Below are 13,003 nucleotides of genomic sequence, written 5' to 3'. Positions count from 1 at the left end.
GATGTTGTCTAGGACTGATACTCGATATGAGGCGGTGCTCAATCTGAAATGATGCTCAACTAGAAGTAGCACATGTTGCGAGGCTGCTCAGCTTGTAGCTTATGTTGCCTTGGTTGGCTCGGCTTGTGGCGTTGAAGGTGAGTGAGTCCCTTTTATAGATTAAGGGTTCGCTCCTCAATACATAAATGATGGGCTAGAGTCGATGCTCGTGGTGATGCGGTTGCTCAGTAGGCGGCTATGCTCTCTAATGATGGTGAGGGAGTCTCTTTTATAGAATAAGGGCTCGCTCCTCAATACATGAATAATGGGTTAGAGTTGATGCTCTCTAATGATGGTGAGGGAGTCCCTTTTATAAAATAAGGGCTCGCCCTCAGTTCATGAATAATGGGTGCTCTCTAATGAAAGTGAGGAAGTCCCTTTTATAGAATAATGGCTCGCTCCTCAATACATAAATAATGGGCTAAGTCCCCTAAGTATTTTTCATGAGGCCCAGTTGAGGCCCAATATATGGTACATAATGTAGTCCCCCAAGTCTTCGGTCAATAGAGTCTGTTGGCTGGAGGCTTCAAATTGAATCCATGTATGGGCCGAAGTGGTGGTTGTTCGGAGGTGGTATTTGTATACCCTGCACTGAAGCTTTGTAAGTGAAGCTTTGCAAATGAAGCTTTGAAGCTAGAGCTCTGTAAATGAAAGCTTTCGAAGCTAGAGCTTTTGTAAATGAAGCTTTTGAAGCTGTAGCTCTGTAAATGAAGCTTTTGAAGCTAGAGCTTTTATAAATGAAGCTTTTGAAGCTAGAGCTCTGTAAATGAAGCTTTTGAAGCTAGAGCTCTGTAAATGAAGCTTTTGAAGCTGATTGACATGAGTGATGCTCATGAATGTTTATGTTGATTGACATGAGTGATGCTTATGGATGTTGTCATGAGTGATGCTCATGAATGTTGACATGAGTGATGCTCATGAATGTTGACATGAGTGATGCTCATGAATGTTTATGTATGATTGATATGAGTGATGCTCATGAATGTTTATGTATGATTGACATGAGTAGTGCTCATGTATAATTTTGAAGTACTGGGCGTACTTTTGATCACCTGGTTGGTGGTAATAGCAGCAGGTTGCCGAATAATTTTATAGTACTGGGCGTACTTTTGATCACCTGGTTAGTGGTAATAGTGGCAGGTTGTCGAATAATTTTGGAGTACTGGGTGTACTTTTGATCACCTGGTTGGTGCTATTTTGGGCTTATAGGCCTTCGCTCTCCACATAACATTCCATCCCATTTATTTTGGGCTTTGCCGTTTTTTTATTTTTATTTATTTTTATTTTTTTATTATTATCCTCTGATGGGGTTTATACAGATGTCTCCGAAAGATAAGAAAAATAAATCACATTATACAAAAACAAGAAAAGTAAATCACATCATTCTGGTGGGGTGTTTATTCCTTGCTTTTGCTTTCTCCTTTCTTTTCTGCTTTGTTTTTGCTTTTGTTTTTGTTTCCCACTGTGTTTCTTTGCTCAAGTAGACATATCCTCTGGGCCTTCAGAAAGTGATTTCACATGGCTACCACCCTGTAAAGAAGATGCTCTTTGAAGCAAGAAAGCAAGAATGGTGAAGCTGGTCAGCTTGGTTATGGATCCAACGGCTGAGAAGCATAAAGATACTTCTTTATTTGTATCCTGCTTTATCGGGGTGTGTGGCTGCTCTGCTTGTGCGTAGATCGAGTTGACGTTCAACATACATTACTGCCATGGCCCAACTCAGACATTGCAAAGCAACCCTTGATTGCATAGTTCTCAGTGTAACTCAGCCACTTGTCGTGATGGCGCTTTGTGCCGAAAAGCTGAATGGCATTACCCTACAAAAAGAAATGGACACCAGGCTTGACAGCAAGTGAATGATCAAAATCCCAATAACCTCGAAAAATGTAAACTTTGGAGTCGAAAAACGCAAAAGTCCCACCTGCCTGCCTGTACGCCATATAATTGCATGTTGTTCGGATATGGGCACATGCAAGCTTTGCATAGTTGCAACAGATAATTGCAGTGGAGATAATATATATAACAGGTGAGTGCATGGTTGGAGTTCATGGAGAACCCGTTGGTGGTGCCCGTGCCACTACTAGTGGATGATTGTGTTTGCCTGTTTTTTTATGATGGTGTCTCTTTCTTTTTGAGTTGGTGGTCGACACATTAATTCGTCAGATAAAAAATTCTTATCTTTTTTCATCAGCTTTCTCTGTCCACCACGACATTGAACCTCAGCTCCATGATATGGGTCCATCTGAAAAGCAATTTGGGATTGATTGTAACAGTGAAGTAAATGCTATCAGACGGCGGTAAATGCTATCAGTGATGATCCCAACAATGAAGTAAATGCTATCAGATAGCGGTAAATCGATCCTGATCTCGTCGGCGTCGAACCAGAACAAGAACCTCTGGACCTGAATCTCATTCAAGTAGATGATTGCCCCGTATGTGAGCTTGCCCGTTATGGTCTTTTCGTAGTAGACCAAGTAATCGAACTGAATGTAGCAGGTCTTGGGCAAAACGACGATGAATCGAACTGAATGTAGAGATCCTTCATGAACCAATCAGAACCACAAAGCGGCCTTCCATTTGAGGAGGACCCAGATGAGAAAAAAAAAAGAAAACTAAGATCCAAGGAGTGGGATACTGCTGGGGGATTTATTCCAATCTGGGCCAGGATTGACAACGGCGAAAGCTACAGAATGTTGCAGACAGTGGGCACGGTGTCGCCCGCGACAGAGCTGACGGAGGTGTTTGGAGAGTTCGGACCTAGCGAGCGCGAGATCTGGGGCTGTATTGTACCTAGGGCGGGTCCACCGGTGCTGCGAACCGGGCCAGAGAGACTGGGCTGGGCCTGGGTGAGAGGAGCAGTGGGGATACCTCGTCCGGCGGGCCCTCGACAGTCATTGGCACGAGAATGACACGCAGATCGTCGGCATCTCCTTCAAAGAGACAGATCAAGACGGCGGCTCTTTTGGGTCTGAACTTTTCTGGGTCCCTTGCAACAGGGGTGTCGGATTTGGCAAAACCCACCTGGGACACGACCTTACCGGCAGTTTCTTCGATTCTCTGCTCCTCAATGTCGTCATCGTAGGGAAAAGGCGGCGGCTTGTAGATGTGGAGCTTCTGGGCTAAGGCGATGAGTCTCTGTGAGCCTCTACATGCATTGGGTAGCTCCATGGGTAGTGGCTGCGATGGTAATAGCCTTCTGAGGATTCAGATCATGGGCAGTGCTGAGGATAAGGAAAGAAGACGGTCACAACAGAAGCTAGAGCTCCAAGGGCAGTGCTGGATGCAACACCAAATGGGTGTATGACAACTCTAGTTTGAGCACCGTAAATCACAGTGCCAACATAAACATTCACAAACTATCCAAATGCAATTCTCTTAGACATGAAGTGCGTGGACTCCGGCAACGCCACCACAAAAGAACTCAGTGCTACTGCCGCTACCGCTAGCCCCACCGAAAAGTTTTTAGGCTCGACCAACCAAAGGGTCAGCACAGAAGACACCAGAACCTGTGTTGTGGCAAAGATCACATGCCAACAGCTTCTCATGACGTCCCCAACCATTGCGTCCGGGACTATTAGGATTGTGGTGATGTACGAAAAGGACGAGTAGGTTAAGTACTTTTGAAGTTGTGGAGGTCCATAGAGGGTGGTGTAGCTGACTATGATGCATGCCAAAGCCGTGCGTAGGGCGGATCATAGGCGCATCCGCCACAATGATTGGGTTTGGTGATCTCCCATTGTCGTGGAGACCAACAATTTATGTCATGAATTGCTTGTGAAACAAGGAATTAGTGGTGTGAAATGAGATGAAAGGGTTTTTGCCCTTCAAGTGTTAGGAAGCTTGTTGGTTTCGCGTACAACCTGATGAGAGGAAATAAGGGTTGGGAGGAAGGGTTTGGTTTTCTTGGGTTTTACAGATTTCACGGTAGACAGTGGTGAGGTTGTGAAGGTTTCACGGTGGTGAGATGAAAAATTGAGAGAGAACCGACGTAGCTTTTTGTGTCGATTCCCACAGACGGCGCCAAATGTTGATGCACAAAACCGGAGGTCTTGGAACAACGTAAATCCGACCGTGAATCTGCAAGAAATGTAAATAACACAAGATGTATCGTGGTTCACCCCAAGGTTTGGGCTACGTCCACACTGATTATGTATTTATCTGTTTGTGAGGGAGAGAGTGAGGCCCTTGATGGCCTAGGAATTGGCCTCTCCTTAATTGTGAGGGTGATGAGTCCTTTTATAGAATAAGGGCTCCTCACTTATTGCATATTTGCTCCTTCCTTTATTACATAATTACATTTAAGTCCCCCCGAGTATTTGTACGAGATCTAAATACGGAGGCCCTAAATATGGTATAAACACGTTCTATCTTGTGTTCTATGGCAAGAATTGTTATGGGTTTGGCTGGGTTCTTCATGTTGTTCAATTGAATTCATGACTTTGGGTTTGATTAATTTCTAGGTTCTCTCCCATTTGTTCCACAGTAATCAAATATTTTCATGAGTTTTGCTTCCCGAAGAAGAAGAACGGCTTTGAGAAACAACGATGGTCTTGCTTGATGGACATGATTTTGTATCTTTTTGGGAGGAAGAAGGGCTAATGATTGAAGTTAATTTATTTATTTTTCCTTACTTTTTAGTTTTTCTAAGGACAAAAGTAAATTAATAAATGGTCAAACAATATTTTTTAGAATTAATTAGGTGTTTAGATTATCGAAATAACTACAAAATAACAATTTAATAATAAATAAAATGAACATTTTTATTGTCCTGCTTCTTAGTTTGTTGCTGCACCAAGCACTTCATAATTCTTATCCAGCTTAGTCCAAGCCAAGCCAATCCAGCTTAGTCCCTAGAGCTAGTCCAATCCAAGATAGTCTGGTACAACAAACACACCCTAGTATCACTATTTCTAGAAACAGTGATGACCATTCGAGGGAGTGACAACATTTCTAGAAACAATGGTCACCATTTCTAGATAGTAATCACTATTTTTAGAAACAGTGTCACCATTTCTAAACAATGACATTATTTCAAAAAATGTTGACACTATATTTATAAAAAATAATTTACGAAATTGTACTTTAAAAGAAATTAATAAACAATTCAGTGTTTTCCATGAATAAAAATTTATAAAAAATAACTTCAACTTTGTCTCATTTGTTGTTGGTCTGTGTCTCAAGTTACCCGTATCGTTAAGTTAGTCAAGAAAATCTTTAACTTGGCTATTGTGAAACTAAAGCTAAAACAAAGAAAATGTCGAGTTTTTCGCTCTAGTTCCACAATAGCCAAGTAAATTAACAATTTCCATGAGTAACTTGACGAAATAGAATAACTTGCGACACAGTTATAAATTTAGAGGGAAATGATACTTTTGTCAAAACATGGAGGTATATAAACAAGGATCATTCTCATTTTATTATCCAGAAGTATTATGATTTTCAAACTTTCGTACAATTATTTAAAATTTTTTTTTATTGTTTATCCAAGTGTCATACCTAAAGTGATGATTGTGGGACACTTCCATTTCCATACGCCCGTTAGGTTTTTCGTGGGAACCTCTATTAACATATGACATGGCGCTCATGTGGACAATGACTGGGCGCCATGTGCCATCTAACCCCTCATAGACGTTAAAAACTAAAAAAAAATTAAAATAAAAAAATTGGGTAAATTACAAACCAAAATAAATTTGATCATTTTTTCACAATCTCGATTAAATGGCAAACTAAATAAAATTCACAAAACTTTTTAGAAAGGAACCTTTTTTTACTACTTCTTCCTCATAGTTTGTTTTGTTTGAGCTCTCAGCTTCCTTTGTTTGATTGATTAGAAATTTAACTAAAAGAATTCAAATATAATTGAGTAATTAAAAAAAATAATTATAAACTCCAAAAATACATAACAAAAGTTTTTTGAGTTTTTTGTGTTCATCTACGGCTGATGAACGAAGAGGACCCTGAAGCAATGTCGTTACAGGCAGTGAAAGGGAACCCATATACCAGCCCTTTACTGTTGTCGAAGAGGTCGATGGCTTCCCCTAAATCAGAATTCGCCCACAAAACCCTACTCCCCTATTGGGCAAATATTGATCTTTATGCAGTTGGCTCCCCTTAAATCAAAACGCCCAACCTGAGCTGGGTCGTTGGTCATCTCTTGGGCGTGGAGGCTCGCGCTTCATATTCTTCATCTTGTCCTTGACGTACTCCTCTTGGATGTCAATGAACTCGAGCTGCCGATGGTAGAACTTGAGGCGGCTGGAGAGATCGCCCTCACCGGAGGCCTGGCTCTGCTAGATCTTATGGAGGGGATCGAAGCTAGTAATTACGAACGGGGATGGAGGGGTCGAGATCATGGAACAAAATGCCGATAATATCGGCGAAATATCGCCGATATTATCGGTTTTTCACGGTACCGATATTTTAATTACTATCCAAGCAGTTTTCGACAAAATATCGCGATATTTTCGATAATGGGTGTGCCGATTTCGTCCCAAAAACCTTGCAACAGGCTCAAAGAAAAAGAAAAACAAGCATACCTCTGTAAAGTCCAAAGCTTAGGGTTTTGCGAATCTCTCTTGTGCTGGAAGTCTCTGCGTGAGAGCTATCGTCAGAGGGAGACTCAGAGTCCTCAAACGTCCGCCATGCCTACCATCGGCGTCGAGTTGCAGAGACGCCGCGGATCGTAAAGCTTGCAGAGACGCCGAGTTGCAGAGACGCCGAGTTTCAAGTTGAAACCCAGTGAGAGCTATCGTCAGAGGGAGACTCAGAGTCCTCAAACGTCCGCCATGCCTACCGTCGGCGTCGGCCTGGATCTGAGGCGCCGAGTTGCAGAGACGCCGAGTTGCAGAGGCGCCGAGTTGCAGAGACGCCGAGTTTCAAGTTGAAACCCAGAAGTAAAAACGCCATCGCCGTGGATTGAAGAAAAAAATGGGAAAATTGGATCGTAAAGCTTGAAACCCAGAAGTAAAAATGCTGCAGATTGAAGCAATCGAAGGGGTTTTGTGTGAAGGAAGAAATAAAGTGCGGAGGAAAGCACATGGGAGAGGGGAAACTCGAACCCGTGTGGGAGATCTGTGTGTGTGGGAGAATGGAGAAGGGGGAGAAGGGAGCTCAGAGAAGAAGAGAGAAGGATAGAGAGAGAGAGAGAGAGACTTATGCGTGTGAGGTCTGTGTGTGTGTGTTGTGTGCGTGTGTGGTGGCATGTCTGTGTGTGTGTGTGGTTGATGAAGTTTAATAATTTTTAAAACTTTTATGTAAAATTTTAAGTGAATTCCCTCAAATTTTCAAGGAGCGATTTGAGAATGTTTAAAATATTATGTGAAATATTTCTAATTTTTTCGAGTTTCCCAACTTTTTAAAAATCTCTTCGAATCAATTTCTAAATGAATACATTTGGAATGTATGAATTTCTTAAAAATCATGATCGAATACCCCTTAAACTTTAAAGAATCACTTAAAAACCTGATTAAATGCCCTTAGATTTTTAAGGAGAATTAAAATGTTTATAAGCCCCAATTGGATGTACCGCTTAATTTAACTAATTGACACAACACAACAAAACCAGTTAAGATTACAAATTAACACAAAAGACGACTTGATGCGAGGTCATATCTAAAAAACTTGCCGCAATAAGCCCCAATTGGTGTGTTTTAACTTCTTTCATTAATTACTACATATTTTCTACACTCACAATGTTTGTCAGCTCGCTATATAATCAACTTGATAATGTTAAATCCATCATGCAATGCATTTCCTTCCAATTTTTTTGTGATAAACTAATAGATAATTGACTAAATAAACATGCTGCAAAGTTTCAATAAAAATTTCCAAGTTTTTCTTACAATTTCCGTGGTTTCCATGTAATTTTTATCGATATCGATATTATCCTGATATTTCCATCGATATTTCCGTGTTTTCGGACTACCGATATTTTCGATATTACCGATATTTAATACCTTGGTCGAGATTGAGCTTTTGTCCTCTCTGTCTCTGTCTCTTCCCCTTTTTGAGTCTTCCTCTCTGTGGCTCCTAGGTTCTTAGCTTTTAGGTTTAGCTTTCATACCTAAAGCGATAGGTGGTTGAGGGGAGGGCACGATGGTTTAGATGTTAGGTTTTTAGTTTTTCAATTTTTAATTTTTTAATTTTTTTAATATTCACGTGAGGTATTGATAAGTGGCGCTCAGTCATTATCTACATGAACGACATATCACGAGTTAAAGGCAGTTGTCACGGAAAACCTAACATATGTATGAAAGTGCCACACAATTCTCACTTTAGCTATGACACTGGGATGAAAAAAAATTTGATGTATAAAAGTTTGAAAACCATGATACTTTAGGGCAGTAAAGTGAGAATTACCCTATAAACAAAGAGGCTAGAACATATATATATTTTATAGAAAACTTCATTTTAATTCTTAAAATAATAAGTTTTAGACTATAACCTTGTGTAAGATTAAAATCCAATTTTAGTCCTTGGTAAATTTAACCATCTCATTTATTAATTATATTTTGATGTTTTGTTATCTATTTCTTCCTTTTTTTTAATGTATTAATTACATTTAAATTTAAATTTCACTTTATTCTTCATATTCTAAACTACATATTAATAAAATTCACTTTGTCAATCAAAAATCAATGAAATTACAATTATAACCTTTAATCCATAATTGAAAAAATGTGAGAAAAGAAAAAATTGGGGGCATTAAAGTAATTTTCGACAAACAACTTTTTGCTTTTTTTTCTTCTAAACCTCATAGCCCTGTCATGTTATTATTACCTTCTAAACTCACACTCTCTCTCTCTTTCTCTTTCTCTGTGACGACCCGTCCCTAATTTTCTATGTAATTTCTCCCTGAGTATGTGAATTGACATTTATGCCCTTGTTGTCAAGTGACGTGGATGTGTTTATTTGTTCTGAAATTATTTTTTATCGCTATCGTAATTAAATTGACACCTCCCGACCCTAATCGAGGCATGATGGTCGTCACGTGAGGGTAACATAGCCATGTGCCCTGTGCGGAAGTGAACGTGATATAAAAAATGTGGGTAATAAAAAACCAACTAACTAATTTACACTAGACTAGCATATAAGAACAAGTGAAAGTGTTTAAAGTGTAGATATACACACACAACCATAACGTAGGTATCAGAATGTAGCCCAAAAGTCTAATTACTAATCATACAAATCATAAAAGAAACCCTACATTGATGGATGTCTGTCAGAACCGCCGTGGAGTCCTCGTGAGCCACCGGCAAGAACTTCTATCTAGAACCTGGAGGGGCGCAAAACAGAAAGTGTGAGTGGGCAAAAACAAAGCTTTCCAAAAATAATAACCCCTCACCGTAAAACTCGTATAATTTCCCAGAAAATAATACTACGTACGTATATAAGAACCATGCTCGAGAGTAGCAAAACCCACATGTATGCCATGTCAATCGACTCCACAATGCATAAGTAAGTCAAGTGAAATGAATCAATATAAATTGACATATCAGCCGAAGTCACCTAACGTGACCTGTACGACTAAGTCTATAACTCATCAGTCAAGTCTTGCACACGAGTCGGAACCACCTAATGTGGCCTGTACAACATGCTAGGTGCAAATAAATACACTCAGTGCTATGATCACATGAAGGCTGTGCGAAGTATCGCAAGTCACTTACGAGTCGGAACCACCTAATGTGGTCTGTACGACAGGTTGGCACCTGCCTTGGATCCAAGGTGAGCGTGTGGTGCGGAAGGTGAACAATCACGTGAAGGCTAGGCCCTAGCCTCGGGCGGAGCACTAACACCGGGGTGAAGGACAACGAGTTCTACGTACAACAATTCATCACTAACTACTATGTAATCATATCAACAATGAGTACTCACCTGAACTTACCTTGACCTCCGCAATAGCATGCAATATTATGCAAAGCTATACTAAATCATATGCTAAAATATAAAGCAACTATGACATGGCATTTTAAAACATAAAAACCATTTAAAACTATTTCTGGGAAAACGTAAGCATATATACATATATATAATCAAAAGCCTACTCACTGGTATGTAGCCGGGTCATAACCCCCTAGTCTCGCCTGGCTGCGGTCGTCCTCAGGAAACGTCTCACCTATATGTGAAACCACTATTTTAACGTCAATTTTGAGCACATAACCAAAACTATGTAATAACTTCTCATACGTTGCTCAATTGAGGTGTTTAAATATACCATCGTGGCCTACTCAACACCATGAACATCGCCATATTTTTAGAAAAAAATTTCGACATCCAACGTGCCCTCACGAGTCGGCCAAGGCACGGCCATATATGCGGCCACGCGCAGGCACGTTGGACGGAATCCCTAACGGCGTTAGGGAATATTCCGTTAAATAACAACATATTCCATCTAAAAACTAACGGTGTTAACTGACATCGTTAGCATATTCCGTCAAAGTTGACGGAATATTCTTCTTTCTTCTCCGATGATTCACCGGACTATCTTCCTCGTTTTTCAACCAAATTTCATGAAATTTAAACCAAAATGAAGATATGAACGAGTAGAACATATTCTTACCACTTTGAAGACCTAAAGCTGACGGGAAACAGTCGGCAAATCCTTCGATAGTCCGGCTAAGTTTGCAACTCGATAAACCTAGGTGTCCCGACGTCCAAACCACTCCAAAATTGTCCCCAAGTCTCTATGGAGTAGTTCTAAGACTCCCTTAAGCTTTAAAACTCTGTAATATGACCACGATCACCATGGAGCTACAAAACACCACTTCGGAGCTCACGGGTTCCAGAGTTCTCGAGGTCCTTACGTTAACCAAATAGTATGATTAGGTTCCTGAACTTGCAAGGAACTTGGAAATGACCTCTAATAGTTCGATATGTGAAGATGAAGATGGTTGGGTGTGTGTGTGTGTATGGATTGTACAGACGGGGATGAGGGTTCGAGAAAGAGGGAAGAATGATGAAGGTTGCATGTGTGTGTGTGGCTTACGGGGTTGATCACCTAAAACAACCTCAAGCTCTAATTAGGCTACCAAATTCAAGATCCATGCAATTAGGTCTAAAAGAACTAACCCAACCCCCTATACTTCATAGATTTATCATACACACCTAACTCGGCCCTAACTTGCCTCCACACTATCGTGACGTCGAATTCAACTTAATCACATTGGCGAGAAAATAATTTAGACTATATACGTACATCCTAGTCACTAAGCCTTGAGGGCATAAACGTCATTTTACATACTCATGACAAAATTATGCACAACAAATTGGAATGAGTTGTTACAACTTACCCCCCTTAAAAAATTTCGTCCCCGAAATTTCATACACCAACATAACAACCCACTAATTTTCATAAAACAAGTGTGGATAGATATCTCTCATATGATCTTCCATCTCCCAGGTGGCTTCCTCCATTGAATGGTTCCTCCATAAAACTTTCACTAAACGCACGGTTTTGTTCCTCAAAACCTTATCCTTCCAATCTAAAATCATCACTGGCTGCTCGTCATAATTCAAATCTGGAATGATTTCCAGTGGTTGAAGAGGTATCACGTGTGATGGATCTGAGACATAATGGCGAAGCATAGAAACATGAAAAACATCGTGCACTTTATATAATTATGGAGGCAACTCAAGCCTATAAGCTACTTCACCGATTCACTCGGTGATTTGGTACGGTCTGATATATTTAGGACTTAACTTACCCTTTTTCCCGAACCATACTACACCTTTCCACGGTGATAGTTTCAAAAATACCCAATCACCAACTTTATACACCTTATCAGTGGCGTGTTTATCAACTAGACTCTTTTGTCGATCTTGAGCCACTTTCAGGTTAGATTTAATTACCTGGATATTCTGTGTAGTTTCGTCTACAATCTCAGGGCCCACCAATACTCTTTCACCAACCTCTGACCAGCATAAAGGAGTTCGACAAGACTTACCATAAAGTGCCTCAAAATGTCACATACCAATGCTAGAGTGATAACGATTATTGTAGGCAAACTCCATCAAATCCAAATGCTTATGCCAAGTGTCACCAAACTATAGTACTGACAATCTCAGCATATCCTCTAATGTCTGGATAGTCCTCTCGGATTGACCGTCTGTCTGGGGATGATATGCCATACTATAAAACAATCTCGAGCCAAGAGCCTCCTGAAATGCCACCCAGAACTTATAAGTGAACCTAGGATCCCGATCAGAAATGATACTAATTGGAAGCCCGTGGTATTTAACAATTCTCGATATAAATAACTCAGCCAATCGACTAAAAGAATATTTCTCCCTTATTAGAATAAAGTGTGCTAATTTAGTAAGCTGATCGACTATCACCCAAATGCCGTCATAACCATTTCGTGTACGAGGAAGCTTGTACACGAAATCCATAGTAATATTTTCCCATTTCCACTGGGGAACAGGAAATGGCTGCAGTAATCCAAAAGGTTTCTTTCTTTCAGCTTTAACTTGCTGGCAAATTGCACACCTACTCACATATTCAGCAATCTCCCTTTTCATACCCGGCCAATGGTAGAAAGGTTTAATAGTGTGATACATTTTGGTACTCCCAGGATGCATCACATAAGCCGATATGTGCGCCTCATCAAGGATATCTTTCTTTAGTTCTGTAATATTCGGTACGTACATCCAGCTTTCTTGCATAAGCATACCATCAGTCTCTCGAATCCTGAGGTCTTTCTTTTTCCCCTGTGATCTTGTTTGAATTAACTCTTGAGTTTCCTCATCATTCATCTGAGCCTCGAGCACATGATTAATTAAAATTAGTCTGACCTGGAAACTAGTAAGTGAAGCTTCCTCTCAATCTTTCACCCTTAATTTCACTCAAATGGATCTCAAATCAGTGAGAAGAGGGATACGACAAGAGTATAAAGCATTAATTCGGCCTTGAGATTTCCTACTAAGTGCATCTGCCACAACATTTGCACGCCCAGGGTGATACTCAATG

This window comes from Malus domestica, chromosome 11, assembly GCF_042453785.1.
Source record: "Malus domestica chromosome 11, GDT2T_hap1".
Taxonomy (NCBI): domain Eukaryota; kingdom Viridiplantae; phylum Streptophyta; class Magnoliopsida; order Rosales; family Rosaceae; genus Malus; species Malus domestica.
The sequence above is the reverse complement of the archived record's forward strand: the minus strand, read 5'-3'. Positions refer to the sequence as shown.